General features: G+C 40.2%; 1 protein-coding gene across 1 annotated transcript in view; it reads right to left on the bottom strand.

The window, feature by feature from the left end:
• sgms2a (sphingomyelin synthase 2a) overlaps positions 1–22,438 on the bottom strand; it is a 54,650-nt gene that overhangs the window by 19,391 nt on the left and 12,821 nt on the right. The window contains exon 2 of the mRNA XM_078793518.1: positions 20,137–20,455. The gene's annotated coding sequence lies outside the window, so the exon portion shown is untranslated. The remainder of the gene's footprint in view (positions 1–20,136; positions 20,456–22,438) is intronic.

The raw sequence follows: 22,438 nt of genomic DNA, 5'->3' as shown, positions 1-22,438 counted from the left end.
GTAATGACCTCCTGCAATTTCCAATGGGTTGATAAGACTGTTTTTCCCCATCAAGCTTGTCAACTCATCGGAAATGGTCATTACTCAATATGACAGTCTTGGAAAGTCATCACACAGCAACTTAACACTCAAAACGTAGGTAAGAAATATACAAGACAAGTAACAATACGGGTTTAGAACAGTAAACCCATATTGGTACTTATATTTTTTAGGTATACCCTTTTAGTGTTAAGTTGCTGTTTGGTGATTTTAGCAGTCTTTCTAAGATGACCCTGTCAGTCAGACTGTTATTTTGCGTAATCACTTTGTTTCCAATGGGTTGATGAGACTGTTGTGAGTTTTCTCATGATTAGCTCCTGTCAGACAAAGAGCTACTTGGTCCTCACGGACTTGTCTGCACCGCAATAAGACTTGTGTGGCTTATAGTCCTGTGGAAATGTGTATTTCTGTCAATACAGTAATTCTTGTAACATCACAACTTTTTTTCTTAACAACTTTGTGCTTGTAAAACTACACTTTATTCTTATAGTTGTAATTTTCCGTTGAATAATATGACTTCTATTTCATAATATTTCAACTTAAAAAGGAAAAAGTGTAAGTCTTGTAACATTACAGCTCTATTGTTATGTTACCAAAATCAACACATCTCTTGCTTAGACACTGAACAACAATCCCTTAAAGTTGGGGTAGGATTGGCGGAAATTGTGGCTGTCAATCGCACAAATCAACCTTGCGGCTCTCCACTCTGATCAGATTTTGTTCCAAATGAGTAAAAGTCGGAATATGATGACTGAAAGTTGATATGTGTGCATGTAAACAATATGACGAGCACAGAGGCACAACATTGGAGAGAGAATGTTTGCGAGGGAGCCGTAAATCAGTCATCATGTTATATACTGTATAAATTTCCCTCACACATGCCGTGGATATGACACTCGTTACTGGATTACGGCCGCCTGATAAATCGTGGCGCTTTGAGGGGGCTCATGTCAGAAGCGGCCAGTCTGAACATAAAGAGATCACACGGGCCGTGCGCGTTGTACATCAAAAGCAAAACATCTGCCTCATAACTTTAGATGGAAAATGGGAAAAAGAAACTCTCCAGAAACGCACAAGCCATCAAGGACAGAAGTTGGACTCCTGGATCACAGCAGAGGGTGAGGGTCCCACCTGCAGGAGGTCACCGCTGTAGAAATGAAGTAATGGTAGCAGTCGGCCTACAGATGGCCACAAGCTGAGGTGTCTGTCGTTGTTTTTTATTACGGCCATCAAGATGAGGTGAAACAAAGACAACAATCAATGTTAAAGCTGCAATCAGGCTTTGAATTTTTCAGATACTCTTCCTTATCTCTCAAGCAAACCAAGCCATCATCATCATTCATTTATTCACATTCAACAGCTATTTCGACGTAAATTAATGACCCTTTCTCTGATTATAAATCTTTGAGGATATCTATATACAGTAAACCTCGGATATATCGGATTCAATTGTTCCCACTGGTTTTGTCCGATATAAGCGAAATCCGTTATATGCGTATACCGGAAAATGTCCATTTTACGCATATATCGGATTTATATCCGTTATAAAAAGGCACTTCCTTGACTATGTTTCCAATGTACCTGGACTGGGCAATGAAAAGAGACGTAAGGTAAAGAGAATTTAACTTTATTGGACTCTGAGCATAACAAATTGTTAATTAAGCTAGGCCCTGTTACGCCCGTCAGGCCTACGTTATTTCCAATAGTGAGGTTAAGATCTCATTCACTGCTGTGCTAGTATTATTGACGTCACTCACTTTTATATTTGTCCTAAATCTGGAGCCAGGAGAAAGACACGATGCGGCCATCCGATATATGCGAGGGAAATTGGAACGGGACTGGAGATTTTGTCCGAAATAGGCAAAATCCGTTATAAAAAATCCGATATATGCAATGAATTTTTATTGGAAATGCATTACAGAAAAATCGGTTCTTTTTTATCTGTCCGTTGTGAGCGAATTTCCGATATATCCGAGTCCAATATATCCGAGGTTTACTGTATATTATATGTACAGTATGTCTTCCAAAGCTAGTACAGGATTTGCAGCTGGTTCATCAACATGTGTGTTGATATGACCAGTTCTTTTTGGCCGGCATCCATTGTGAGCATGTGTCCTTAGAGTGCACCATCTCTGAGGTTCCGACGTAACCCTGACTGACTGGCGCTGTTTGTCTCTGATCCAGTGCCAAACTCAAAGTATAGCAAATATACAGTAATTCCTTTGTGAAACCAGTTCAAGGATATTGTTGGGAAAGATCCCGGAAAAGAGCAAGGTTAGCGGAAGACGCGCTGTATATGCTCGCAAGCATCCCGAGCCTGCTTTATTAAATTATTTCAAACCTGCTGTCTTTCCACATGGAAGAGGACTCAATCCTGTCATGTCTGCTGATTATAAGCCATAAAGTCATGTGACTGCGCCATGATGGTTGGTGATGAAGACCAGGTAAATAGAAACTAAGCCTTGCACCAACTAACTTAAAATCATGGAAAGAAGAGAAGTGAATCCACACAAGCATTCGGAAAATGTCCTACCAATCATCACCCTCAGGGAAAAAAACGAGTCTAGCATTTAAAAAATAGCTTGTTAGCAAAGTCTTGACCATGGAAACACACCATGAGCTATTGGATTCATAATGATATCAATATTAGTTCAGTAAAAATTGCATTTTCCGTAATGTTGGTTTTTTTCAGGTTCTAGGTCCATAGCTTTTGAAGATACAATAAATCTGTTGGCACACTCCAGATTCCACAGTGTCTTGGTTATACATAATGGTGTTTGTTTCATGTTTACATCTTCATTTGTTGTTGTCCTGTGATTAAAATTCCAAACGTCCCTATTTTTTTTAATTATTCTGGATCAATCTCTAATTATTCCCGTTTCCGGATCATTCACTTTCCATCGCGAGGTGTGCTGGAGCTTATTTCAACTGTCTTTGGGCGAGAGGCAGGGTACACAGGGCACATATAGACAAACAACCATTCACACTCACATTCATACCTATGGACAATTAGGAGTCGCCAATTAACCTAGCATGTTTTTGGAATGTGGGAGGAAACCGGAGTAACCGGAGAAACATGCAAACTCCACACAGAGATGGCCGAGGGTGGAATCGAACTCGGGTCTTCTAGCTGTAGCAGCCTAGACAGGGCATGAAGTCAAAGCTGAATAATAGTAAATGGCATTCAAGCTATCACACACACACAGAAAAATTGGGATGTTGATGATCTCACCTTTGTGAATGGAATTCATGTGCATCATCATGCTACCCCCCCTCTGGACTAAACCTTCACTTAGACCTTCTGGAGTCCCCCCCCCCTCCACCCCCACTTCCATCCTGGGGTCAAGGCGACTCTGTCGTGAACTTGAATCTTGACGCTTATTCATTCTACTACGCCTGTGTTTCACATTTAGAGTAGGCCTCTTCTCGTATTCATTCACTACAGATGTTCATGAAATGCTAGTAGCAACGTGCGTCTTACTTTTTCTTCATACCAGACGTTGGCTTTCTTCATTAATAATAATAATCATAATAATATGATATCGCAATGTTAAACTTTTATAATGGGGTCTTTGTTATAAAACAGGGCTCTACAGCGGACGAGTGGTTAGCACACAAACCTCACGGCTAGGAGACCAGGGTTCAATTCCACCCTCGGCCATCTCTGTGTGGAGTTTGCATGTTCTCCCCGTGCATGCGTGGGTTTTCTCCGGGTACTCCGGTTTCCTCCCACATTCCAAAAACATGCTAGGTTAATTGGCGACTCCAAATTGTCCATAGGTATGAATGTGAGTGTGAATGGTTGTTTGTCTATATGTGCCCTGTGATTGGCTGGCCACTAGTCCAGGGTGTACCCCGCCTCTCACTCGGGGACAGCTGGGATAGGCTCCAGCACCCTCCGCAACCCTTGTGAGGATAAGCGGTACAAAATGAATAAATGAATGTTGTAAAGCCAAAATATTTAATTAGTTATTAATTAAGTCTAATTGGGTTACCTCGTACCAGTAACCAGTAACCAGTAACCAGTAACCATGACTTCTGTATTGTGGCGTTTTTAACCCTAGACTTGCCTGACAACTAGTTACAGCATGCATGGTGGATAAAAGGATAGTGCGTTACGCGTCTCGTGCTCTGCAGATGAATACAGTGTGCGCCTCATGGAAGTGTCGTCTCTGTCCAGACTTAGGCGACATTATGGTCCAAAGACTCCTCTCGAGTGTCAAGGGTTGCTCTTAAGTCTCCAGAACCTCCCACCCGATTTGAGATAGTGGATAAGACAGTTAGTGGGGTCGGATGTGTCCTTTATCATTTTTATTGCTCTGGTGTAGCAGCGTGTGGTGTAAAAGTCCTGCAGAGAGGCCAGAGCGGTCCAAGATTTAAGACTTGGGATTTCACTTGGCCCTAAGCGCGAAGGCCATAGAAGTGACTCGAAGTACAGCTAAAAGACTTGGAGACTTGGGGCCGAGACTTGATCTGAAATTTGAAGACTAGAGACTTGAACTCAAGACTTAAGTCTCAAAGACTGGAAATTTGAGTCCAAAAAGATTGACTGAAATTTAAATTTATTTATTTGGGACTGCACGGTGGTCGAGTGGTTGGCGCGCAGACCTCACAGCTAGGAGACCAGGACTCAATTCCACCCTCGGCCATCTCTGTGTGGAGTTTGCATGTTCTCCCCCGTGCATGCGTGGGTTTTCTCCGGGTACTCCGGTTTCCTCCCACATTCCAAAAACATGCTAGGTTAATTGGCGACTCCAAATTGTCCATAGGTAGGAATGTGAGTGTGAATGGTTGTTTGTCTATATGTGCCCTGTGATTGGCTGGCGCCCAGTCTAGGGTGTACCCCGCCTCTCGCCTGAAGACAGGTGGGATAGGCTCCAGCACCCCCGCGACCAGCGTGAGGAAAAGCGGTACAAAAATGAATGAATGCCTTTATTTGACCTTGTCCCAAAATTTAAACTCAAGTTCTAATGGTTGAGACCTGAAATCTGCTCCAGCTGATCTGGGGCAACTTTTCCAGTTTAATTTGGGTAGGTGGAAAATGATGTGCACTGTTAGCTCCCTCATGCTAATGAAAAACCCAAATGCTGGAGAACTGTCGGACTTTGAACTACCATTCTGAGACTAAAGGCTTTTAACTAAACTGGTTTTAACTAAACCAGTAATGGTCTAGATCAGTGGTTCTCAATTGTTTTCTCTCACGCCCCCCATAATGGTTGAGACCTGAAATCTGCTCCAGCTGATCTGGGGCAACTTTTCCAGTTTAATTTGGGTAGGTGGAAAATGATGTGCACTGTTAGCTCCCTTATGCTAGTGAAAAACCCAAATGCTGGAGAACTGTCTGACTTCAAACTACCATTCTGAGACTAGATTCTTTTAACTAAACCAGTGATGGTCTAGATCAGTGGTTCTCAATTGTTTTCTCTCACGCCCCCCAGACAGTTCATGACATCCCCCTAAGGAGGCCCGCCCCACTATTTGAGAAGCACTGATCTAGACACAAAGACTTGAGATTTGGCTTGAGCCCAAAAACTATACATTTGGACTCAGACCTCTCCAAGACTTGACACAATAGTCCATCTTAAAGACAATCGAGACTGACACGCCATCTCAAAGCCCGTGCGATCCTGTATATCAGCGCTCGTTTAGTAAACCTGGCAGCACAGAGTGAAGGATGCCTCAGCGTTTGAGTCAGCTTGACCTCCCGCAGACTTCAGATCTTTGCCGTGTTGCTCTGGCTGAGCTCGAGACCCCTTTGGTGTGCGCAGATGTCGGCTTGCACTTGTGGAAGCCAAGTCCAAGCCCAACTTTCATCTGCTTTTGTTTTATAGAGACATACATTACTCCATATGTACACACTGGCTGTTCTGGTCTGGTTTTAGGTTGTGTTGTCAGAAAAAGGATGGGGCAGGAGGCAACTGAGTAGCTTAGGGTCATTTACACCAAAATATCAGGATTTGCTCGGGAGAATGACTCCGCATCCTATGAGCAATCAATCAAACAGTTCACTGTGAGTTCACAAGGCCGCCATTAAAACAAGTACCTGTGATTGAGCCATGTAGTGTTCCGTCTCTTTCCCAGCATGCCATCAGATGTACCGCTATCCTACGCAAACACTCCTATTTGTCTTGGACTTGGTCGAAGCTTTGATCCCAAATTGCGGTAATCACTCAAGAGCCCTGGTAACAATGCGGATGTGGATCAGGAGCAGTGGTGACACAGAGGAGGTCTGCAATCGGAGGATAAATAAGCTGATTGAATGCAGGTTTTTTTTTATGCTTCTCATCCACACTTCGTAGGGGATCATGGAGGCCCCGGATGTGCTGGAGAAACATTGATTGAAGCAAATGTTCTCCTAAACGGTCTTTTCCTCTGTCCTCGATCAGGTTTCGAAGTGCAAACAAACTTAGCAGAAGCTGAGAGACCTGACTGTGAGGAGTCGTTCATGATGGACTCAATCAGCAGTAAAAACACGCTGTGCGACTACTTTTGGTCTTGACATTGTGCTCACAAAATAATGCTCATGTTGTACAAATACCCTCATGGTATAAGTTTTTTAAAAAGGTTGAAAACATGCAACCCAGCGACTATTATGACAAACTCCACAGTTCAATGCAATTTATACACTTTATTTAGTTCAATTACTAAATTTTGTAATTTTTCGGTACAGGACAAAAAAATTACAAAATTTAAAAATAAAAAAAAACAAACCTTAAATTGTATCATGGAAAGCAGGAAGTGAACAAATGTTTGCTAAATACAAGGATGAAGAGTCTTGAACCAGTCATGATGTGCTATATATATCACTATATTGACACTTACTATGGTACCCATTATGGCATTGGATGCTCATATCACCTCGTACTTTGGTACGTGACAAAAATAAAATAAAAAAAAAACTATTTGGAAAGCAGGAAGTGAACAAATGTAACAGTTACTGATTGTAAAAGTACCAGATGGAGGGGTAGGATTTAATAAGCTTTGCTTCTTCCTACTCCTTTTGGACATGTGGAACTGAACTGATTATGAGATGCATTCAATTGTAATCTGATGCATGTTCAAATTAAATAAAACCATTACCATTACTTTACAAATCACCCACTGTAACTTTTGTGTGTTTAGCCAAATCCCCACAAAATTTAGTACACACCTTTACGGGACTGACAAGCAAATGTGTGTCAAATTTGAAATTTAAGATTGGTTGAAAAACATGGCCGTATCGGGCAAAACATCTTTACTAAGGCACTAAGGTGACTTAGCAACCGACTCTTGGGATGTCCCATTTATCTAATGAAAACTATGACAATAGCTGAATGAGGTACGTTGCTTGCTAGCTTATATTAACTTGTTTTCTTGCTTGCTAGAATGCAGAGAAAAGGGAAAGAAATATGTGTTCATGTTTCACATAAAGATTGGCAAAATTCCCCAAAAAAGTGCAGTTCCCCTTTAAGGGGCGGCAAAACAGTATATATTTTTTTAATACTTTATTTTTATTTATTTATTTAACAAAATGTCAACAGCTCCCTCCAGACCCGAGATGATATTGTGGTGTTTTGGGTCATAATCATACCCAACCATTCAGTTTCTGTAATGTTAAAACAGTATATTTATATATTTCGGAATAAACAAACAAATAAATAAATAGTAACTACAATAAATTTAATTTTTTTAAACATTTTTTTAAATTAAAGCCAAATGTTGGGAATGTCCTATTTTGCAGGATTTGTTTTTAAAGCAAATATGTGAACATAAAATGCTCAATTTATGCATATTTTGAACAATCACCAACATTTTATAGTGCTGGTATACATCTAAAACCTCTGATTCAACCTTTTCCCGGACCACTCAGGCCTCACTTGGAGCAAAAACAAGTCCAGAGGGGAGTACCATTTTAGATCCAACATTCTAGAATACATTGGATAGCTGTATGCAGCATGAAGGAAGCACGCACCCACCAACAGTATCAAATATAATGTGTCCTAAGGGAACATTTGGACATTATGATGTGGTGCGTTCAGGTGCCAACGCGTCATAATACAGCTTTACCAAGACAACGCTCCTGTAACACATAAATACTCCTGACACAGTGTTGATAGCACACATTTTGACTTCTGAGTTGGAAAATCCCTTTCATCTGTTTGGAATTCTGTCTGTTGAAAGGCATTACACCTCTGCAAGGTTATTACATTTGCTGGATTATTATTGCTGGAGCTGTGCTATTCAAGTGGATTTCATCTTTTGAGTCAGTTTAGAACACAGTGACTTTTTGTACATGGTGATCTTTTGTACAGGGTTCATGCTAACACTTAAACGACTTAAACGACTTAAACGACGAACCATATTCTGATTTTGTCTTATAATTTCAATACGTAAAGTATGCATCCTCTGTATGGATAGAATTGTTGCCAGCACAAAAATGACTCTAAAAGCACAACGACACAGGAAGTCTTTTTTTTTTTGAATGTCACCAATATTTTCAGGGGAAATAATGTCACAAAAATGTGAGCGGGTGTGCCACTCCACGAACATTAAACAATAATTCTATGCATATGTTTTGCTTTTGACCAGTCCAGGGTGTACCCAGCCTCTCACCCGAAACAGCTGGGATAGGCTCCAGCACTCCCTGCGACCCTTGTGAGGATAAGCGGTAGAAAATGAATGAATTAATGTTTTGCTTTTCTAGTGCTTTTTGGTCACATTAATTAAAAAACAGATTATGTAACATGCGACCAGTCCAGGGTGTACCCCGCCCTTGCCCGAAGACAGCTGGGATAGGCTCCAGCACCCCCTGCGACCCTTGTGAGGATAAGCGGTAGAAAATGAATGAATTAATGTTTTGCTTTTCTAGTGTTTTTTGGTCACATTAATTAAAAAACAGATTACGTCACATGCGACCAGTCCAGGGTGTACCCCGCCTCTCGCCCAAAGACAGCTGGGATAGGCTCCAGCACCCCCTGCGACTCTCGTGAGGATAAGCGGTAGAAAATGAATGAATTAATGTTTTGCTTTTCTAGTGTTTTTTGGTCACATTAATTAAAAAACAGATTACGTCACATGCGACCAGTCCAGGGTGTACCCCGCCTCTCGCCCGAAGACAGCTGGGATAGGCTCCAGCACCCCCTGCAAGCGGTAGAGGACAAGCGGTAGAAAATGAATGAATGAATGAATGAATTACGTCACATGCAACAGAGTGCCACAATTAAATGTGTGTGTGAGTGACAGGAAGAAAAGCTCTGACTCTGAAAATGCAAATATAAATCTTTTTTTTTTCTTGAGAAAAAAGCATCTTTTGCTTGAGTCAATACAACATGAGTCACTCTATTCAAGTTTGCACTTGCCGCATGAGTAATTTAATGATTTGTTCTTTTTTGTTCTAAAGGATAGACCCCCGTTTAAATGGTGGAAACACTTGCCAAATTAGGGTGTGTGTGTAGCTTTTTTTTGTGTGTGATATTTTATACTGTATGTCAAGACAGTTGGGAGGTCCAACTTGATGAAACACGCAAAAGGATATTCTGTGATAAATTGTGAGCCACAAGTAAAGTCCCAGTTGAAGAGGCCAAGGAGAAAACACAACAAAGTTGCTGCTGACAAGTAAAAAAGCCAATTGTCAGTGTCTCATACGCTAAGAATAATAGCGTTCTTTTATCTTGAACCTATCAAACATGCTTTTCTTTCATCAGTGTACTTTAGAAGAGCTCTGGACAAAAGTCGAACCATGCATGAAATGACATGACAAATGTCTATGTGGTCACAGCACGACAACAACAATATAGTATAGTGGAACACACAAAGACAGAAAAGCGTTTAAGTGCATAGCATTGCAAACCAAACTATTTCATGACGATTGAGTGATGATGTTTTTTGTGTGTGCCTTATTTTATTGTTCTGTATTTAGCAAAAATGAACTTCACAAGCACGTAACAGTTAAAGTAAGTAAGTAAAAGTTATACTGAGCATGCTCAATCTATTGCCATGTCAAATGATGGGACAATAGGTATGAATGTGAGTGTGAATGGTTGTTTGCCTATATGTGCCCTGTGATTGGCTGGCGACCAGTCCAGGGTGTACCCTGCCTCTCGCCTAAACACTGCTGGGATAGGCTCCAGCATATCCGTACCCTAGTGAGAATAAGCAGCATAGAAAATTGATGTATGGATGTATGGATAGTGAATCTGTTCCAGGGTCAAACTGTTACCATCTTGCCCACTATTAATATACAAAAATGTAAGCCAATCAAACTTATTTTTCATTTGATCGATGCCATACAAAGGTGACATAGGTGATATTTCACGTTTTAACAGTGTTGCTTGTCATTCAAGTACAAATAGAGGTTAATCACTGTTAAATGTAAACCTAAAAAGACTCCTTCTTTTGGCTGCAGAAAGCTAAAGAAAAAGCAAAACAAGCAAATTAATGTTTTGACGCCATATGTGTAACGTTGGATGCACATGTTTAAAACTAGTGACCAGAGGGTGGCATGTACGATTCCCATCATGGACCCCGCCTACCACACACAGTATGTAATGTGCACACCTTGCATGATTTAGTTCAACTCAGTTAAGTAATCAAAGTCTTTCAGTCAGTCCAGATTTTCACAGGAGGCTTAAAAGTAGCAGGTTTCCAATTTCACATTGTCTCAAAGTAGCGGAAATGTTTTTTTTTTTCTCCCCCCACCCCCCCCTCCTTGCCTCAGGACGGGATCATCCCTTTGTGCTGCCGATACATCCCCGTTGACCACAGACATTTTGTCTGTCTCTCAAGGCTCGATTCAGGGCCTCAACGTCCACAGCATCTGCGGAGCGACGGAGGAACAAAACATGCTTCACATCTGCCCCCAACGACTCCCTTGGGGGAGTCCTCTCCGAGATTCCCAGGACAGCATTTAAAATTTAAGCCCAAACCACCACGGGCCACAGTAAGTGCCAAAAGACATTTTAGCAACTATTGCAAGTGAAGTGAAAATCACCGAACAACATGTCATGCACATAAGAGTGAAAATGAGCTGAGCGGTGTGTGTGTGTGTGGCTGCCAAGCTAGCTATTAGCAGTTAATTGGACTCAGGGCCTCTGCAGCTTTTGTTCGTGTAAATCAGCGCCCTTTTTTCAAGTAGCAGACCTCCATGAAGTGCAACATCTGCTCCATGGATCAGGCGAAGAAGGGCTTTTCTCTCCCTCAACATCAATTATTACGTTGGTGGCGTCATCTTATGTCGTTGCTGGAACTTCTAACCAAATTTACGTCACTGCAGCATCACTACAAGTTTACTGTTGTTCTACCGGACAGCAGTGGTGTGTCTTTTTAACACTGGTAAAGATGTCCAAAAACACCCAAACATTCATTCATTTTCTACCACTTATCCTCACGAGGGTCACGGGTATGCTGGAGCCTATCCCAGCTGTCTCCGGGCAAGAAGTGGGGTACACCCTGGACTGGCGGCCAGCCAATCACAGGGCACATATAGACAAACAACCATTCACACTCGCATTCATACCTATAGACAATTTGGAGTCGCTAATTAACCTAGCATGTTTTTGGAATGTGGGAGGAAACCGGAGTACCCGGAGTACCCGGAGAAAACCCACGCATGCACGAGGGTGGAATCGAACAGTGGTCTCCTCGCTGTGAGGCCTGTGCGCTAACCACTCATCCGCTGTGCAGCCAATGAAAAACATTAATTAATTCATTTTCTACCGCTTTTTCCTCACGAGGGTCGCGGGGGTTGCTGGAGCCTATCCCAGCTGTCTTCGGGCGAGAGGCGGGGTACATCCTGGACTGATGGCCAGCCAATCACAGGGCACATATAGACAAACAACCATTCACACTCACATTCATACCTAGGGACAATTTGGAGTCGCCAATTAACCTAGCATGTTTTTGGAATGTGGGAGGAAACCGGAGTACCCGGAGAAAACCCATGCATGCACGAGGAAGGAATCGAACACTGGTCTCCTAGCTGTGAGACCTGTGTGATAACCACTCAACCACCGTGCAGTCAATGAAAAACATGGAATCGCAAATTTTGTTAAAATACAAAACAATCCAAGAATTATTACTTCTTTAGTTTTTGTTTTAAATATGAATATTAAAATATATTTTGAGGGTTTTTTTTCAAACCCTCAAAATTTTACAAAATATTGTCACTGTTTTGTAGTAGGTAAGTAGTAAGTAAGTATGTAGTCAGTAAGTAAGTAGTACTAAAATATTTTCCAAAAATGTTCAAAAAAATCAAAATTTGTAGATGGGATTTTTTTTTTAATAAATGAACAAGTCGTTCAAGTGATTTTTGATATAAATGTTTTTTTTTTAAATAACCAAAAAAGTAAGTTCCATGAAAAGCATTTATTATAAAATTGTCTGCGTATAAATTTCTTTTCTATTCAAAAAACAAGAAAAGTCAATTTTGTAGTTTTGATGTTGGCCCTGCTATGGAGGGATGACTGATCCATATGAATTATGCCTGGCAACAAGTGGATATTATTATTGTTATCATCATTATGTATATATTATTGCAGCACACAGTGAATTATTATTTTTCATTAAACCGTAAGAAAGAGTCATATATTTGGGTGTGTAGCATACCCAAGGTTTTTTTTCCACTATAAAAATGCCACTGTTGGAGAAATGGTAGCTAAAAAAAGCACGATATGTTTATGCCTTTCGACAGCTTTTTCTTTGGTGCCAAATGTGAGACTTTTACGGCAAAGCCATTAGTCCTGAGGAGAAAAAAAAGACAACAATACGAGTCCAGATGATAGTAGATCACAACAAGACAGCCTCACCGCGATTTGTCTTCAGACTTACAGCCCAAGAGCTGAACATATGCGAATATTTGCCAATGTTGTTTGATCAAAGATGGCTGATGTGAAGCTAGTGATGAATGGTCCATTAAGACATTGTTTTGGCACTCGTACGTGTATTCCCTGCATCCAGGCTGCTCCTGTATGCCAATGCTGACAATGATGGGAAACTGCTCCACTTTAAAAACAGCTCCAAATTGTCTGCTAGAACGGCCGGCCTTATTGGTGCCTTTTTATTGATGCTGGTTTGTTTTTTATATTTCAAAACTGCGTCATTACTTCTGTACACACGTTGTCCTGAGACAAGAGAGGTGAAATAGTCTTGGAAACAACATTGATTACCGCTATAATGTAACAGGGTCAGATTGTAGCACGGTCGCAGCGATGACGTAACGCACCACAACGATAAGCCCTCAGCTAATTGAACAGGTGGTTTGTCCGAGCAGACCTTTGGTTTCTTGTTGGTTCATTAAAAGCTGAAATCTCATGAAAGCACTCTGCCGCTCTTTGAAAAACGTTGCCAGGCTTGACTTATCACCGTTAGCGCATACAAAGTGCTGAAAAATTGAAAACACACACGGCAGGAACATACTTCAACTTGGCTTTGAGACTCATCACGACCCTCTCTTTCTTTGTAACAAACCAGCTGGTCTGGTCGAGGCAGATGGCTGCCCCACACTGAGTCTTAGTTATGTTTGAGTTTCCCTTGCCTCTACTGCTAGCATGGTCCACTGTGTCAGCCAGTGGCGTCCAAAGTGTCTGAAAACTGAATAAAATAAAAATATATATTCTTTAATTGTAATTTTTTAAAATTTATATTTAATAAAAATAAAACAATTAAAATAAAATAATTTATAAGAATAAAAAAATATATTAAGAGAAAAAAGTTGTAATTCAATTAAATTTAAAAAATAAATCAAAACAACAGCAGAAATGGTATTTTTTTAAATTTATATTTAATAAAAATAAAAAATGTAAATTAAATAATTTATAAGAATAAAAAATATTAAGAGAAAAAAGTTGTAATTAAATTAAATTAAAAAAAATAAATAAAAACAACAGCAGAAATGGTAAAACAGTTGTAATTAACATTTTCCGAGAATAAAGTAAAAATATTACAAAAAATGAGAAAAAATGCAATTTTACAAGAATACATTTGCAATATGATGAGAAATATAATTTAATTTCAGTAACATCGAACTAAAATATTAAAGGACAAATATTAAATTTTTCAGTCAGAATACAGTGTTCCCTCGCTACATGGCGGTTCACCTTTTTTGCAGAATTCTTTTAACAGCGTATGAACGTACATTGTGTTCTGCATCCTTGTGGTGTATTAGAGTGACGTATCGGTGATTCTGTTTGATGCGTCTGTCATTGTATTTACCATTGCTACCAGTAGAGGTTGTTGTATACTCATGTGAGGGTTGAAGACGTGTCCTAACTCGTCCACTTCATCTCAGTATGTGTATAGAGTTACAGTAGTTCTTATTGGCGAAAGGAGAACCCGCTCGTTTCGTTCTGCGTACTGATTGGCTGTAGACAATTGTCAATCAATCTCCTTTGTGCAGGACTGCCTGTTTCCCGTTGTATGAGTCTTCGGTTCATTGAGGAGGATGAGGAAGAATCTTTTAGCAAGGATACAAAAACGCTACAGCCTATGGGAACCAGGACAAGCACATGTCTGTAAAATCTGAGAAAGATTTAATGAGAAACATGGTTGCCATCAAACAAAACGGGCGGAACATACAACTACACATTGATTTTTTTATGTAATGATTATAAAATTTGAGGGATAGTTTTTATTATGTGTGCTAGCACATACCACAATTGTCATTTGTAACGTCTACTGTGAATTACAGCTATAAAAATAATGTTGACTTGACTTCATGTGAACCATTCTATGTTGGTGCATGTGGACACAAACCAGTGACCAGTCCCTGACATTTTTGACTCAGCTGTGCTGTGATGAATATGATGCTCAGGGGCCTCTCGAGGGTTAAGCCATGTGCCTCGGAGGATATTGCCGATGCCACAGATGTAAAAGGTCGAGATAACTCCAGAGGTCCGGAGAGGAAATTCCAGCATGATTATTTTATGAAGAAAAGTGGGTGTCTGGAGAGAAAAGTGGGGGTCCTCAGGGACACATGAATTTATGGGGGTTTAAACTTTGTCAGAAATGTGGAAAGCGCAGGTTTTCCTCAACATCACCTACGCTGGGTGCGATTACCAAGGAACAAACTAAGAAGATGACTTATAATTGTAAAGAAACTAGAGTGGAAGTACACAACAAGAAGAAGAAGACGCAACAAAGCCGCTCGGTATCGGGTAACATCCCCAAATGCAGGTCTTAACTTGTGCAATTTGAGTAAATGTAGTAAGCTCTCAAGAAAGATGGTATTGTTCTGTGATGGATGATACAATAAAGAACGATGCCAATAAGAAAATGAGGTCCCTTGAGGCTATTGATGTATTTCTGTCTTTCAAATAATCTATTGACCTCAGTGACAGAACAATGCATATTTACAATCCAATTATTTTTTTACTGTTGTATCAAAGACTCTGCGGGTGATATCTCCCATATGTGTGCGCATCAATAAACTTCATGATCCATCACAAGTGATAATTACCATCTTGGGAATTGTTACACAAGACGAGAGCCTGTTCAAAACCCAAGCAAGCTTGCAAGGCAGACAGGAAATGTTTGGAATGTTCCTCATTGTCTTGCAGTCAGCAACAGGCTGAGTGCTCACAAATGTGGCGGGATTAAAAGATCTCGGAGGAAATTGTGCTAGTTTAACGAAATGTACAAAGAGGTCCGCAAAATCACAAGTGTTTGGGAGGGGACACAATGGAGCATTGTGAGGTGGGTCATTCAATCCACCGACACGCTGATGATAGCGAGTGATCACAGTGGGATGATGTCACCAACAGTCATTTACAACAAAGAAGTACCTTTTTCAAGACGGGCAGATCTTTAAGTCAGATTAAAGCTACAGGCGCGTTTGAAGACATTCGTTACATGACACATGTGATCTGTGACCCTGCTACAAAAGCATGACACTGTCCGGTTACTACTAGCAACTTGACTCATTTGCGATAGATAGCTATAAAGAACCTAGAACCTGCCTTAACTTAATCACAGGTGATCAGCGTTCCCTTACAGATCTGCAAAAACAGATAAAAAAAATTGCACTACGCATGCCTGGCCTATAGTTGCCGAAAAAATCCATCTGCAGTTGCCAGGTAACTGTTGGTTTAACAGAGCTGTGGCTGTAGGCAACCTCATGATGTACTTTTTTTTTTTAACAAACAGCTTCATCTACCTCTGCATGCTCTTGAGAATGTTGGCTGCGTCATCTAATCGAGAAACCACACTTTTTCTCCTCCTATTGTCACATTAGCGGCTTGATTGCTTGGTTTAAGTATTGAAGGTGTTTGCTCAATTTTGCTAGCTAAAGATAAAAGCTAAAACAAACACATAGTCTCACAAATACAGACAAAAGATATTTATACTTACATCGAGTACGCATATGACAACTTACTTTGCAACAAAGGAAAAAACGCCTTGATGCCCCAGCTAACAAACGAAAGGAGAAACACAATGAAAGCGGTTCAAGCAAGGGCAATGGCGAAAGCTGATTGGTCCAGGACCCCAGCCTCAGGACTCCAACTTCGAGTGTATAAAAGGCCGGGTAGGGAAAGGAAGGGGGCTTTTTTGCAGCTGCGCTGTAATAAGACATGCTTACTTGTAGGCATACAGGGACTGCAGATAAGCCCGGACGTCTGTATTAGGTATTGTTGTCAGGAATAAATAAATCTGGTTCTCATTCTATAATTTGGTTCTTTAAGATTCCCTTATCCTCTATTCGAAAACCACTTAGAGTCCCAAGGGGGAGGATTTCTACAGTATGAGCATTTAAACATGTTAAACAAGCAGCAGAATGAAGTCCACTTAAAACAATTATTTGGCACTTTGGGTTATAAATAGGCAGTCTAGCCTATGGAAAATTATAGTCTACCAACATAGTGCAGTTTTTTGCACTGTAGGACATATTTAGCAACTAGCATAAAACGTATACACTTGTTTTAACGCCATTGGAGCGCCACACTGATGCTAAAAACTATACTGTAGTAATTACTGCAGCACTCACATAGCATGTATATACTTACACATCCATCTAGTAACGTCTGGCTTCAATTAAAACACCATCACTGTCAAAACTAATCGACACTCGCCAGCAGCCATAATTAAGCTTACATTTATCTGCAACGTCCAGGCCACTGTATGTGTTATTAAACTCCCACAGGAGCTATTATCTAATATGGCGCTGCACCATATCGATTCAATGGTTTGTCATGATAATATGGTATTTATAGTCAACACGGGCTCAGAGACGTCGTAAATCTTTATTTTTTTGGGAGCTGCCAGACGCCGAGGCCTCCTGAGCGTTTTTTCGTACCTGATGCCTCTTATTTGTGGCTCATGCCAGTCCTAACCGCACGCAGAAATGGTCTACTCAGTATAGACCGCTATGTTTAAAGGTCAGAGTGGCTGCTCACTACTGAAAACACTACCTTATACTATATTAAGTCGAAACTCGGCTTGAAAGTTAGCCCTGTGCGTAAAAAGAAGTAAGAGATCTCTTGTTGCTAGGCAGATTTCAGGGAGCAAAATCCTTTGAGCTCCATAGGCCAATAACTAGAAATAAATAGCGCCAGTCTACTAGGCTCTTGAAATAGCTCACCCCAGGCTGAAGGAGCCCAAAAGAGACATTAATTTTGCGACATACTGTAAGATATCAGCACTATCAGCTATGTTTCAAATAAAGACAGGGTCTGCTGTTATGGCTTTGCAATTTTCAACATCTCTGTGTGAAATAAAGTGGTGAATCATGCAAATCTAATGTAGCGCAACAGGAGATTTATTCGAAAAACGTATACATGCTGAGAGCTAGCACAATCGCTTAAGTTGAAAGGTCGAGTGTTTGTGTGACTGCAGTCTGGTTTGCAGCAAACAGCTGTTTTTCTTAATTTCTGTCTTTATTGGCCGAGAGGCTCTCCCTCTTAATCATAAACATACGCTGAACATGTTTTTTTTTTCTTTTTTCCAATCTACTCTGGAAAGACCTTCAAAGGAACGTGTCCTGATACGTACTCATCTCCACAAAACCGATGGATATAAATTAGCCAGTGAAATACACGAAGCAATATCCTGTTCGGAAACAACTCCTAATGGCAGGGTTTTCCCTCTCCATAATCCATCTTAAATGTCATGCTGAGATATTCCCGTAATAGAGTATAAGCGCCGTCATCAGTTGTATTAAAGAAGGGAAAACAACTCCCGACGCACATCAGTCTGGAGTCAGGGCGGGTTTCCCCTTGTTTGGGAGCCACCTGCTGAACATCCAGCGTCACCACATCTGCATGCCAGGAAGAAGGTGGAAAGAAGACAACGTTTGTTTATCACCCAGCCTGGGTGTCGCCCCAATGCTTTATCAGAGTGACTCACAACCAAGTCATTGCGGGGCTTCACACGGAACTCCACCAAGGCATGCTCTCCTGTAAAATCCCCCCAAATCGGAGCAGTACCGAATCAAACGTGACCCTTTGAAATTGAGTTTATGTGTGGAAGTTTGAAGCAGAAAAACGTGTGAAAACTCATGAGCGTTAAATGAGTGGATAGAATAGATAGATTCCTCCCACATTCATTCATTTTCTACCGCTTATCCTCATGAGGGTCGTGGGCGTACTGGAGCCTATCCCAGCTGTCTTTGGACGAGAGGCGGGGTACACCCTGGACTGGTCGCCAGCCAATCACAGGGCACATATAGACAAACAACCATTCACACTCACATTCACATTCATACCTATGGTCATTAGCATGTTTTTGGAATGTGGAAGCCGGAGTACCCATAGAAAACCCATGCATGCACGGGGAGAACATGCAAACTCCACCCAGAGATGGCCGAGGGTGGGATTGAACTCGGGTCTCGTAGCTGTGAGGTCTGCGCGCTAACCACTCGTCCGCCGTGCAGCCTCCTCCCACATTCCACAAATGTAAATTGTCCATATGTATTGTCTGTATGTGCCCTGCCATTGACTGGCGACCGGTGTGCACCACTGTGTAGCCCGCCTCTCGTCTGAAGTCAGCTGGGATAGGCTCCAGCGTACCACCACAACCCAAATTAGGATAAGCGGCTTAGAAAATGGATGGATCGATCGATCATACAACAATAGTAAGATGCATTCACATAAACCTTATGACAAAAACAATAACAAAAATATGAATATCATTTTTAAAAATATAGTTTAGTGTAACATTTTCCCATTGAAAATAGTGACTAAATTCCAGGGTGAAACTTAACCCATTTTATGTAATTTCATGTAGAAAAATTGCACATTGAAGTTTAGTCAATTTTTTTGTTAAAATTATCAAATACCATACAACATTAGCACCTTAAAATAATATTAGTAATTTATCTTTAAATGGTAAGAAGGGTGTAATCAAAAGATGTATAAAAAGTTACCTGACAGTCATAAAAAAATAAAACTACAATACATAAACAGATCTCAAATGCTGCGTAAAAAACTCCAAAGAAAAAGTAAAACCTTGTGTGATGGGATAACCTCTTTGTTTGGAAAAATTTTGGTTATTAATTAATTCCGCAAAGTTTGACAAAAACAGATGGATCATACAACAATGGTTAGATGCATTATGAATGTAACCAACAATATATAGAGATATTTGATGTTGATCATTTTTCTGAAATTGTGTCCTTGATGAAAAGTGCATTCATCCCTAAAACCAACATTCTGATAACTGAGGAAAATGTTACCAAACTAAATGTATGTATGTATGTAAACCAAATTAAATGTATTCAAATCAATAAAAAAACAAGGGTGCCCAAATGTATGCACCTGCCTACTTTTGTTTACATTATTGCAATTATTCTGTAAATCCGCTAAACTTCATTTGACTTATCAATCATCAGTATGTTTGTCTGCCATATGAAATCACTGATCCAAACAACCAGTGATTTATAAAGGAAAAAAAACTTTTTCATACCACTGTATATGCCTTTTTTGTTTTTTTCCCCTCTGTCAGATGAACTGATAACAAAAAATATTTGGACAGATCTTCTCCATCAAAACCATAATTGCATTAGTCATGCGATTTATCTTTTTAATGTGCGACCTCTGCAGAGCGCTTTGACAGTCAGCTATGTTCACAAACATGACACAGCTCTCTGGCCAAACGGCGTCTGTGAGGAATTACCAAGAACAAAAAGCTCACCACAAGTTCTGCCGTCTCCTCCTCTATCCAGATCCTCTGCTCTCCTCTTGTCGACTGCTCTCCTGTGTGTGAACGTAGCCGTAGCTTATCGGCATGGTCGCCGCACGACCATCAACATGTTGGAGCTGCGGGGCTTCATGTGCATGTCGTTTGAAGATGTCACAGTGGCTTTGAAGAAGCTTTGAAGCAGCTCCATGTTCTTTGTGCTGCCATGCGCACACACTTTCACTCCGTCTTCTTGGCAGCTGCTTGCAATGAAGACCAACCAAACGCATCTGGTTTTTAAACGCACAAACTCATGCCAAGCTGTTTGTTGTCCCTAAAGAATAGACACAAAGGCCAAAACAAGAGGTACACTTATAAGCAGGAGCTGCATTAAACATTCTCATAGGGCTGTAAAAGGTAACAAAAAAGTGAGCTACAGTCGTCCCTCGCAACATTGCTCCCTCACTCTATCACGGGTTTACAAAAATTTATTAAAATGGCCGATGTTTTGTGGTTGACTATGGCCCATTAGAAGTCCAAAAAGATTTACATGACATTACCTTCACGCTGCATATAATCAACCATGGCATATGCACCGTTATCCTCCCATTTCGTGTGGAAGTGGTAGGTAGGTTTTTGTCTTACTTTGTCCTTCTTCCCCACTCCATGTGAAACCCATTACGTTTAGATTACATGAAACAGAGGTGAACTAGTTAGAACAACAAATATTGTTTTTCTGTGTTTTGAGACACAACTTTCTAGAAAACCTAACACTGGCTTATCTATCAATCTAAGGAACGAGCTAGCAAAATTGAATTCCACTCGATAGATTAGTGACAGATTAGTGCAAAGGAGACAGCTTTTCTTGTCTATTCTTTTGTTGTGAAGAACCGTGAAGAAAATGTGCAGCAGGAAACAAAGGCTGATAGTTGTTGTTCATATTTGATGTCATCTATTTATTCACCACATTATTATTATTATTATTATTATGAGGAAAAAGCGGTAGAAAATGAATAAATGAATTTATTATTATACGGGAGCCAGGCAACGACATTTCGTTGGCAGTTTCTCTGCTGTGTTCTTGTACAATGACAATAAAGAAAGCCTATCTATGTATGATACACTGTGTTTCTGAATGTCAATCTTCATGAAAGATGAGCAAAAGCTGATATCTGAATGCTTGTGATTCAATGTGTTTTTATGTATTTCCAAATAAAAAATAAATAAAATCACAGATTTGGACAGACCCTTTTCATGGGAAAGCAACACAACCCAGAATTGCTTTTGCTTTATGTTAGCCAGTTAGCTACAACATTTAGTCAATGTAAAAACCCAACAGCCAATTCCCAACCTCAGCCAACATTAGTTCCCACAATATTCCCTCCATGACTTCTACGCCTGATAATAATGCCTTTTTTCCTTTTCTTTTTTAAGTCTGTACACAATTTGGAGACATCTATTGAAAAGGTGGAAGGAACAGAACACCGGTAAAGGCTTTCTGACCTCAAAAGCCATCCATCAAAGGCTCCAATTCAAAGTGTCAAAGTCTTTTTGTGTCAGACAATGGAGGAGCGCCTCCACTGGGGAGTGGGAGGAAGTATTGGACTTGTTTGATGTAACTGTAGATGCTCGGAGGTGATACTGCTTTAGTCACCTTTGTCGCCCACTGCACACTCTTTTTGGTTTGAAAAGAGACCACCAGATACTCGCTTCCTGTTGGGACGAAGAATAGAATGGCCTTTAATGTGTATTTACTGGACACAACATTAGGTAAACCTTAGGACAAAAATAATAACAAAAATATAATTTAAAATATATATTTTAGTGTAAGAAATATTTTCCCATTGAGAATAATGAATAAATTCCAGGGTGAAACTTTCCCCAATTTATGTAATTCCATGTGGAAAAATTGTCAATTAGTCAATGTTTTTGTTAAAATTATACCTTAAAATAACATTAAAGTAATTTATCTTTAAAAAGGTAAGAAGGGTGTAATCAAAAAATATATATAAAGTTGTATCACAAATGTGATCTAGATACCTGACTGTCATAAAAAAAAAATAAAACTACAATGCATAAACACAACAAACTAGTTTCCCACAGGAATCACTAGTTTTTCTCCTCTCAAATGTTGTGTAAAAAAATCCAAAGAAAAAGTAAAACCTTGTGTGATGCGATAACCTCTTTCTTTGGAAAAATTTTGCCTATTAATTCATTACACAAAGTTTGACGAAAACAGAAACATACAAACATAGAGGCAATTTTTCCCATTGGAAATAATCCAACAAATCTATTCCAGATGCCCAAAAATATTAAC

The sequence above is a fragment of the Doryrhamphus excisus genome, linkage group LG9 (genome assembly GCF_037039965.1).
Source record: "Doryrhamphus excisus strain RoL-2023G ecotype Guam linkage group LG9, RoL_Dexc_Guam_v1.1, whole genome shotgun sequence".
Classification (NCBI taxonomy): Eukaryota; Metazoa; Chordata; class Actinopteri; order Syngnathiformes; family Syngnathidae; genus Doryrhamphus; species Doryrhamphus excisus.
This window is presented reverse-complemented; position numbering and strand designations above follow the sequence as displayed.